Here is a 10,733-nt window from a genome sequence, read left to right on the forward strand (position 1 = left end):
TTTTATTTAAAGTCTCATGATTTTCAAACATTTGGAATTTGCAATATTAATCCAATTCAAAAGCTGCCTAGTGTCCCCCTCCCCATCTCTCTACCTGCGTTATTTAAGTATAGAATCATTATTATAGTGGTCTTGAAGAAAAGTTGAAACTGATTCAGTGTCTTACAGTGGGCTATCCATACACAGTATTATATCCACAGCAAGCTAGCTGGCACCAGCAACTGGCTCAGTCAGAAACGCCAATTTTAATTAAAATTCACCTTTTCAAATATAGCGCCCAACTTATTAATTGTTCTTTTTAACTTTCAGATTGCTGTTCTAAGAAAGAGAGAAGGGAGTGTTTCCTTTAAAGACAGCAACAGGAAAGATGCCATAACCACCGCATATGGGAAGTGCTAAAAAGGCAGTGGGTAGGTGTTTGCTTGGAAGGAAAGGGTGAATAAAATGTGTTGTTCCTTCTATTATAATTGGAAAGCAAGTATTGAAATCCAAATATCCAGCAAAATATATTTAATGAAAAAATTGAGAAATGTTTTGTTACCAAAAAAAAAAATTTCCTATGATGGAACAAAAGGACAAAACATGGAACAGTGCTGGCATTTCTGGCAATAGACACCCATCAGCATTATTCCAGAAATCAAGTAATGTGGTCCCCTTAACACTGGAGAAAAAGTAGATGGCTTCTAGAGACACCAATCAAGGATGAGGGTCTCCTTTTACTAGGCAATGTAAAGACATGCAGTATATCCACGAATATAAGTATCTGAACATGTTGGCCCAATTCAAATTAAACTGAACCATAAAAGAAAATTATCAGAAAGGGGACAGGAAAATATTTGGGTACAGATAATGGAGAACTTCTGGAGTATCTAATCTAAAATTAATTAATATGTAACTATTGCACTCAGAACATATTATACAACTGGCAAAAAGGTAAAATGTTGAAATTTTAAGAAGCATCCTGGTCTGGTATTTTATCTGCTTTGGGAATATAAAAGCAATAAATAATTTGGAAAAGCCTGTTTCCTTTTTAAAATATTTCACTGAATACCAGTGTAAGACATACCTAGAGCTGACCAGAAAATGGAAATGCTTTCCCACAAAATATTTCATGTTTTTAAAAAAAATGTCGTCTTGAATTGGGATGAAAGGTAAAAAGTGAGAAATTGTTTTGCATGACAGGATTTTTAGAAAAATTTCCTTTTGGAATAACAAAAATGGAATTTTGTGGCTTGCCAGTCGTCCAGCTTGAAGATTCTTGCCAATTTCACTAGCAGAAAGAGAGACTGACAAGAACCTAAATGGCTGGATGCCCTGGCTCTCTCCACATTCTCCCCCATCCCTGGCCTGGCGTCCTGAGAGGTACCTGGACTGTGGGGGAAACTGAAAGCTGGAATGTTCAGCCTCCCTGGCTCTCCACCTCCAGCCCGCCCGCTGAACAGCATCCAAGTGGTGGGAGGTAGACAACTGGAACACCCAGTTATACAGTACTAGTAACGCTAGTTATAGTGGTAAAACTTTAAACTGTAGACCAGATCTTAGGCCACCTCTGGTTTTACTGCCACCTCAGGCCAATGCATGCTTTTGCCCACCCAGCACATGAGTCTGTGAATGAGTTGACTAAATCGCACCCTATTTCCTCCCCAAAAGCTCAATCAGCACCAAACTCTGTCATTGTCAACAAACAAGAAAGGCCAGGATTTCCTTTAGCCAGCATTAAGAAATCACAACTGATACTGAACATTGTTTAAAATACAAAAAAGAGATTTTGGGTTCCTGGTGGATAATCAGTTGAACATAAGCTCCACTGTGATACTGTGGCCAAAAGAGCTAATGTGATTCTGGATGCATAAAGAGGAAAATACCAATCTGGAGTAGAAAGATAATTTTACCTCCAGATTTGGCACTGATGAGACCGCTGCTGGAATACTGTTTCCAGTTCTGTTGTCCACAATGATGTTGATAAACTGGAGATGGGTCAGAGAAGAACTATGAGAATGAATAAAGGATTAGAAAACCTACCTTTATAGTGATAGACTCAAAGAATCATTCTGTTTAGCTTAACAAAGAGATTAAGGCTAACTTGATTACAGTCTATAAGTATCTACATGAGGAACAGATATTTAATAATGGGATCTTCAGCCTACCACAGAAAGGTATAACATGATCCAATAGCTGTAAGTTAGAGAAATTCAGGCTGGAAATAGGGCATATATTTTTAATTCTGAGAGTATATAACCAGTGGAACAATTTTCCAAGATTTGTGATGGTTTCTCTATCACTGGCAATTTTTAAAACAAAGATTTGATGTTTTTTTAAAAAAAAATCTGCTCTAGGAATTATTTTGGGAAAGTTCTATGGCCTGTGTTATACAGGAGGTCAGACTAGATGATAACTGGAAGGAATCTATAAATTCTTCTACAACTTTGGAAAACCTGCATGTCTATTTTTATCATCTCTGGGAAATTCAGAAAATGTGAGGCTACTTTAATTATAAATGACACTGTATGTGTCAGTCAGCTTGCATGACTCCATTCATGTAAATATTTCCTGTCACTGATTATTCAACATGTACAACCAACCTCCTATGTAAGGATCTTCATATTAGCATGGATGCTGTAACAGTCTCATGCTATTATTTAAGGGATTAGCAGGGACAGATTACTTGAATATGCTGAAACGTTCAAATCACTTTATTTTTCTTTTCTCTCTCCCACTAGCAACCATAAAATCACTTCATGTAATTGTCATCCGGCTAATTTCCAGCAGGACTGTGGATAAGCGGCTTATGCTGCAGGCAGCATGAAACCCCCTCTTCAGATTGCCTAGAGTTGCTGCGAGATAGACCAAGCAAACTCCTGTCTAGGGATTTGACTTGTCAACTTCGCATTAAGCATAGCTGCTTCTGTCAGAAGAAATGAACTGGCATATTGTCATTACATCTTCCCATTAAACAATATACTGTTGACTTAATTCTCATTTTATTCTTATTCTATCTAGCACCATCTTGAAGTAGAACGGGCTTTCCAGCACTAGTCAGTACATTGTTATAACTCACTTTAGATTGTTTAATAGCAAATTTAGTGTTCATGAAAGGTGCTAGATTACAGTGACAGTCTTGGAGATGGAAATCCTCCATTTATTAACACAACACATCCCATAAGCAGCAACCATGCAAACTTCACCATGCTGCCATGCCAACATGCCCCCAATTTTGAGATGGAAGTAATTCAGTCTCCATGACTGTTAATCCATGGCCTCTCTTTTGAGGCCTATGCTTGGTGGTGCTTTGCATTAAATAGACAGGGGTTTGGCAGGAATTAAACTGAAACCTCCTGTGAAGTAAGACAACACCATTTATCTCCCCTCTGCCTTAGAGACAAAATATCACATCCACAGAACTATTCTGGATTGTAAGTGCAGAATGCTTTCACTTAACCCAAGAACCTAGCATCTTGTACCAAGAATGATCATCAGGCTGCTGAACAGAAGATATCTTGCATCTGGGACAAACTTGCCAGACATCAAGAACAACAAAGCCAAGCACTGGACCAAAGACACTGTTCCCTCCCTTTAAAAATCTGCCCCATTCACACAAGAGGTCACAAAAGCACTAACTGCTTAGCACTAACTGTCAAGACCACTGCGTAATTCTGACCTCTGTCCCTCTTGGCTAGTGAAAGAGAACAGAGATCTTCTGGGATCCCTACTGAAAGAGACTACCAACACCTACTTCAAAGAAGGAATCCTGCCCTAAAGTGCAATAGTGAAACCAGTACTAAAGGAACTAACACTCAGTGCAGGTGACCTTGCCAATTACCACACTGTATTGAAGTTCCTTGCTAAGCAAACTAATTGAAAAGTGAAAAGGAACAATTTCCAATGACATGTTTCATTTGCCAGTATCCTAAATCCATCTCAGTGTTCAAGCCCTGGTATGGTACAGAACAGCACTTGTTGCACTGGTGGAGTATCAATGTAGTAATTGGGAAAAGGCATTCTTACTCACACTTCTGGACCTCATCATGCCACTTATAACCAAATTCCCCCATCTCCAAGAAACTGCAAGGATGTAAGGGAACCCCTTAAAATGTTTCAAAGTCCTTACTGTCAGATTGAACACCAGGGGTTGTGATAGGAGTGGAAGGATGATCCAGCAGTTAGGACACTAGCCTGGGACTTGGGAGAACTGGATTTAAGTGCTGGCTCCACCACAGACTTCCTTTGTAACCTTAGTCATTTAGTGTGTCTCTGCCTGTTTCCTATTGTAATATGGGGATACAGCATTGTTCTATGGATGTGAAGAGAAATGCATTAAAGATTATGAGGCACTTACATGTTACAGAAATTGGGGCCAGATAAGTACCTTAGACAGAGGGCAGCTTGTTCCTCTATCCCCAGACCACTTACTTACCTGCAAGGCTTTATTCTGGTCCCCGTTATTCACCATCTATGTGAAACTGCTGGGGAAGCATGTGGGATGCAACAGGTCAATCTGTCCGCAATATATTTGACCTTGCCCTGGAAGCATGTGAGGAGAACTGTCTGTCTCCTGCTCCATGGTTTTACCCACTTTCTGCCATATATTTTGTTTTATGACAGTCTTGGATGATGACCCAGCACACGTTCAATTTAAGAACACTTTCATTGCAGATTTTACAAAACGCAAAGAGGGTACCCATATGAGATTTCTAAAGACAGCTACAGCACTCGACCAAGGGTTTAAGAATCTGAAGTGCCTTTCAAAATTCAAAAAAGGGATGAGGTGCGGAACATGCTGTCAGAAGTCTTAAAACAGCAACACTCTGATGCGGAAACTACAGAACCCGAACCACCAAAAAAGAAAATCAACCTTCTGATTCAGATAATGGAAATGAATGTTTGTTGGTCTGCACTGCTTTGGCTCGTTATCGAGCAGAACCCATCATCAGCATGGAAGCATGTCCTCTGGAATGGTGATCGAAGCATGAAGGGGCATACGAATGTTTAGCATATCTGAGATGTAAATACCTTGCCACGACAGCTACAACAATGCCATGTGAATGCCTGTCCTCACTTTCAGGTGACATTGGAAATAATAAGTGGGCAGCATCCTCTCTCATATATGTAAACAAACCTGCTTGTCTTAGTGATTGGTTGAACAAAAAGAAGGACTGAATGGGCCTGTAGGCTCTAAAGTTTTACATTGTTTTGCTTCTGAGTGCAGTTATGTAACAAAAAAATCTACATTTGTAAGTTGGACTTTCATAATAAAGAGATTGCACTTATATGAGATGAATTGAAAAATACTATTTCTTTTGTTTATCTATTTTACAATTCAAATATTTATTATAAATAAGGCTGTCACGGAGGTTGCAGAAATCTCAGATTCCGTGATTTCCAGAGACATCCGTGAAATTATGCTCTTCAGCTTCTGCCCCATGCCCTGGGGCTGTAGGGACCTGGGCATTCTCAATTGCCACAGGCAGCGAGGGTCCCAGAATTCTCAGTGGGGGGGGAGGGGGCAGATCTCCCCCGCTCTAAGCCACTGTCAGCAAGGGCCACCCCAGCTCCGAGTCACCATGGGCGGCAGGGACCTGGCAGCTTTGAGCTACCATGTCGGAGGCTCCGCTGCTGTCTGTTGGGGTGGGTGATGGGGGAACCCTGCAGCCCTCACGAGCGGCAAGGGGACCTCCAGCTCACTGAGTCACGGTGGGTGGCTGACCCCCGGAGCCTCTGACCATTGCGGACAAGCACCCCACCCATTCAGCCACTGTGGGCGGCCCTGCAGCTTCCAGCTTCAACTGGCGGACCCTGCAGCCTTCAGTCGCAGGCAGGGATTGTCACTGGAGCCACAAACCACCAAGGGGGAGCTTGGAGCCCCAGCGCTGGTGGGACTGGGCTGGCCGCAATTGCTGGGCCCTCTTCCTCCTGCAGTGGGTTCTCATCCCCCCCTCAGGCTTCAGTAATGCCCTTCGCACCCCTCCCCATTGTTTTTAGTAAAAGTTACAGACTTCTATGAATTTTTGTGGATTGCCCATGACCTGTCTGTGACTTTTACTGAAAATAGCTATGACAAAATCTTAGCCTTAATTATAAAAAATAATGTAAAATGAGCACTGTACAATTTGTATTCTGTGTTGTAACTGAAATCAATATATTTGAAAATGTAGAAAACATCCAAAAATATTTAAATAAATGGTACTCTATTATTATTTAACAGTGCGATTAAAACTGTGATTGTGACTATTTTTTTAATCTCGTGATTAATTTTTTAAATAATTTGACAGCCCTACCTAATACAAATAACAACTGTATGCTAGTAAAGGAAACCCTACCCACACATGTATTTTATAGGACAGACCCTTGCATAACAGTAGTGTGAATGTGGATGATGAATACAACAAACAGTATATCACGCAAACCTGCAGATTGTTTCTCTGTCTTTGACTCCGATATTATCTTGACCCCATTCTAGACCTGTACAACCCTGTTTAAATTAATGCTTTAGTGTAAACTCACCTATTCTTACTGATTATAAATACTATGCTAGTATCTTCCTCTAGCCCCTTTCTCATCATCAGATTGTATGCCTACTACAGTTGCCAGAAAGCAAGGATAGGGGTACTACTTTTCCTCCCTTCAACACAGTATCTTCAAGCAGCATTGTCCCTTGGCACCTCATGGAGCTGTCTGCTATGGAAAGCCTTTGCATTCTGTAGTTACTACAGCAGGAATTGTCAGCAGGGATGGCTAGCTCATTTTTTATTGAATTGAACCTTAAATTATATGCTATGTTTATAAAAATCGGGATTTGTTTTTAAAGAATGGCATAAATTGTTCTTTCTGGGCTGGCTTTGGTCCTTTTTTACTCTGGCAAGTGTATATATGATGAGTCAAGTGCCATCAGCCAAAACGCATTATGCTAAAGACTTCTACTCTCAAGTGACAAATCAAGTAGTATAGACTACCAGCTGCTGTTACACAGTCTTATAAGCAGATAATCACGTACCTCTGGACACTACTTCCAGGAGGACTTCAGGAAAAAAGAGTTTATTTCTTGCTGGTGTCAATGGATGACTCTCACTCTAGGTGGTTTATTTCAAATTTATCTCTAGTTTAAAAAAAAATGCAATTCAGTATCAAAAGCATGTCTCACAGCACACTTTAAATTAGAGGTCAGAGCTTACAAACAGCACTGCAATACTTTTAAGAAGTCATATATGAACCACTCACCTTCAGAAAGTCAAAAAGGGCACTGTCAAGATAAAAATTGCATTAAAAATGTCTTACCTGTCAATAATACTTTATTACATATCTTAGATTTAAAGATCCCTTTGCATCCTGAAGGCTATGTGTGCTTTAAAAATAATAAAATTCAACATATTCCATAAAATACAACCAATTCTAGATTGAAATGCAACAACTGTTTAACTGCATATATCAATGCTGCCAACAGTCTAAGGCAGGAAGTGAAGAATATGAAATCCAATTTAAACTCATAGAATTTCAGAAGGAAGATATTAATGTTCAGTTTGAATTCAGCCAATACATGAGAGTTAACCCCCGTCTTGCAAAATGCCATGAGATCTTTAGAGAGACAAGGTGGGTGAATATCTTTTACTGGACCAACTTCTGCTGGTTAAAGAGACAAGCTTTCAAATTGCACAGAGAAGCTCAAAAGCTTCTCTCTTTCACCAGCTGAAGTTGGTCCAAGAAAAGATATTACCTCACCCACTTTGTCTCTCTAATATCTTGGACTGACACAGCTACAACACTGCAAACCAGATCTTTAAACACAACTAGTCAAGACCTTCATGCAAATGACAATAGCTGCAGATGCACAGTAGGTGGCACTCTCCTCTGTGCCAGTACTGAACCAATGCCTAAGAAGCTGCATCCTACTAAGTAACCAACTCCACTTCCCACAGCACCTATGTGTTCCTTGAATATATTCCATCCTAGTACTAACCCAGGCACTGCTCAGCCCTGATTGTTTTAGAACTGACTGGATCACAGCACAGAATGGTAAGTCTCTAAAAGAACTTTAGCAGTCTAATTTATTTTCATCATTCATGCTGTTTGTTTATTGTTTGCATTTTACTCTGCTTGAATAGTGTATAAATATATTTAATAGGGGACACCATTTTCAAAACACTGTGGATTGCATTTAAACATTTCTTTTTTACAAAAAGAAGAGAAGGAAATCTGATGTAAGTGGCTGCAACTCCTAGAGAAGTTGGTATAAGTTGCAGCTGTTTGCAATAGGGATGAATTTCTCCAGTATGTATTTTAATGTGTTAACCTGTCTACTCTTTTAATGGCTTTAAGATTTTTCCCATCTGTTCTAGCTTTTATCGTATTACATTCTTTTCCCATTGCTTCTGCATTTGCTTTGTCTATTTCCTGCCTTTTTTTGACAATCCAACAAATATAAATTAAACAATGCAACCCTGCATGAGACTTGCATACTTTTACTATTACTGTATGTATATTACCAAACAGCTAACAGTCTAAATCAGTAGTTTTCAACCTATTTACCATTGTGGGCTACATATGCAGCTCTCCACATGTTATGTGGGCTGCATATGCACTATATACTACCTGTATGGCCCTGAGGATGTCACATGGCCCGCAGCGGTGTGCTGATTGGGACATAAGCGGCCCATGGGATGAGAACCACTGGTGTGAATAAACACGCACATAAAGAGCAATAGATGAAGTGACTGGGTGGCAAAGTTTAGTGTGTATCTGGCTAGTTCCCAGAAGTTTATTTGGAGTTTATTTATGTTATCATATGTTAACCTATTTAAGCTATATATACGTCATACTCAGAGGAACAAGCACAGACTCAGACACAGAGGCCTTTTCTTCACTAGAATTTTTTTTTACTGTTAGCTAACGTAGTAATTAACACACAGTAAAATCCTAGAGTGGACAAGACAGTTGTAGGGAATGAGAATAAGCTATAGCAGCATAAGGCACCTTTTTACTGTTATAACTGTATCCACAACTGGGTTTAAAAAAAAAAAGTCATATCCCTAAGTGAAATAGTTGTAATAGCACAAGAAGTGTGTGCAGACCAGACCTAGGATTTTATTCTGTAGTAAAAAAGACAAAACAGTTCTTTTTCTTGCATGGATTCATGCAAGGGTGACTTCCAGCTCTGGGAGACATTATACCTACTAATTCTGTTGAGCTTATGCACTAAAAATAATCGTGTGTCTAATGTCACTCAGGTGCTGGCTTGGACTAGCTGCCCATACGCTGGGGTAGGACTGTATTAAATCAAACCTAGCATGGGAACATCTACATGTTACTCCTGAGGGGATTCTGCACCAAAAAATTAAAAATTCTGTGCACAATATTTTAAAATTCTGCAAAATTCTGCATATTTTATTTCTCAAAATAGCAGTATAATCATGCCAGTTTCAATCATTTTGGTACTTTATTTCAAAATACTTGTAAGTATGTCTGTAACAATACTGACAAAAAAGATTCAGGAAATGTTTTTTGAGAAATAGATTCCTTATTAGGCTTATTAATACAGAACTTTTGAGTAATAATTTAAACTACAATACAGAAATGTATTTGTCACCACTCAGAAGCAGTGCAGAGGCTTGGGGGAATCAAGTAATGGATGAGTTAAGGAAGAGGGAAGTAATTGCTTTGAAGGAGCCTGTGAATAAACATGGAGGGCTGTTGGGTGTGGGTGGGAGAAGTATGGAACAGGTTTTTTGGGGGGAAGGGGAAATGTATGCTTAGGGAGTTGGGGAGCCTCCCCCATTCAAACTCCAGCTGACCCCTAGCCTCTCTCATTCAGTCAGGCACATCTGCTCCTGCTCCCATGGGTCCCTGCACCTCCACTCTGTCAGCTCCTGCCCTAGTTTGTCCCCTCCACTGGCCCTTCTGACCCCACAGCCTGTGACCCCCTCCCAAGCAAGCCAGTGTGCCCTGTTCTATCTGTCCCCTCCCACCCCCTCAATCTTGTGCTGCCTCACCTGGCCCTACGAGCAAGGTGCTATGAGGAATGCAGTCTATCTTTCTCCCCATCGGCTACGCCTGGTGAGCTGGCTGCCCTCAGTTCTGGCACCATAGCAACCCATGGTGGGCAAAAGATGTAACTTCAGTGCCTCTCTGCAGAACGTATTTTCTGTGAAACAAAAAAAAGGGTGGGAGACACAAATTTAGCATGTGCACAGCAGTGCAGGATTCCTCCATGACTAGCATGCTGCAATCACACCACCTGATTACAGTGTAGACAAAGCCAGAGAATATGCAGGAAGCCATGCTGTAGCCTAGGCTCCTACCAGGCTTTAACTGCACCAGCTCAGCATACATTCACGTCTGTGTGTCTTGTCTACGTTGACTTTTCAACCATGCTGGTCAGAACATTTGAGTGAATGTGCTCTAATATCACACCTTTTACCCTCGTCTACATGAAGCCAGAAGTGACCCAGAGAGAACCTTGCTGCCGCCTTCCCCTCACCCATGACAGGCTGAGAGCGCTCTCCTAGCCCCTCCAAAGCACTGGTCAACAGAGGGACCCAAACCCAGAAAGGATTCACCCCCCCAAGCAAGAGCCCTTCTCCTAGAATCCCAACCAGCGAGGCCACCTCTCGTCCCCCAGAACCCCTCCTACAGCCTCCCAACCAGAGACCCCCGAGACACCCCCTCCCTACAGCCTCCCAGCCAGAGACCCCTCCCCCCACACCCCTCAGACCGAGCCCCCCTTCACAGCCTCCCAGCCAGAG

The 10,733-nt window shown here is 41.1% G+C and overlaps 1 long non-coding RNA gene across 1 annotated transcript; it reads right to left on the reverse strand.

The window, feature by feature from the left end:
• Positions 1–2,180: 2,180 nt before the first annotated feature.
• Positions 2,181–10,583, reverse strand: LOC137158293 (uncharacterized). Its single transcript, XR_010921349.1, has 3 exons — positions 9,981–10,583; positions 6,992–7,093; positions 2,181–2,905 (listed from the first exon to the last, which is right to left on the reverse strand). It is a non-coding gene; the product is annotated as an uncharacterized lncRNA (long non-coding RNA).
• Positions 10,584–10,733: the final 150 nt, after the last annotated feature.

Source organism: Emydura macquarii, unplaced genomic scaffold (assembly GCF_026122565.2).
Source record: "Emydura macquarii macquarii isolate MOO-44397 ecotype Brisbane River unplaced genomic scaffold, CSIRO-AGI_Emac_v2 contig_1644, whole genome shotgun sequence".
Lineage (NCBI taxonomy): Eukaryota > Metazoa > Chordata > Testudines > Chelidae > Emydura > Emydura macquarii.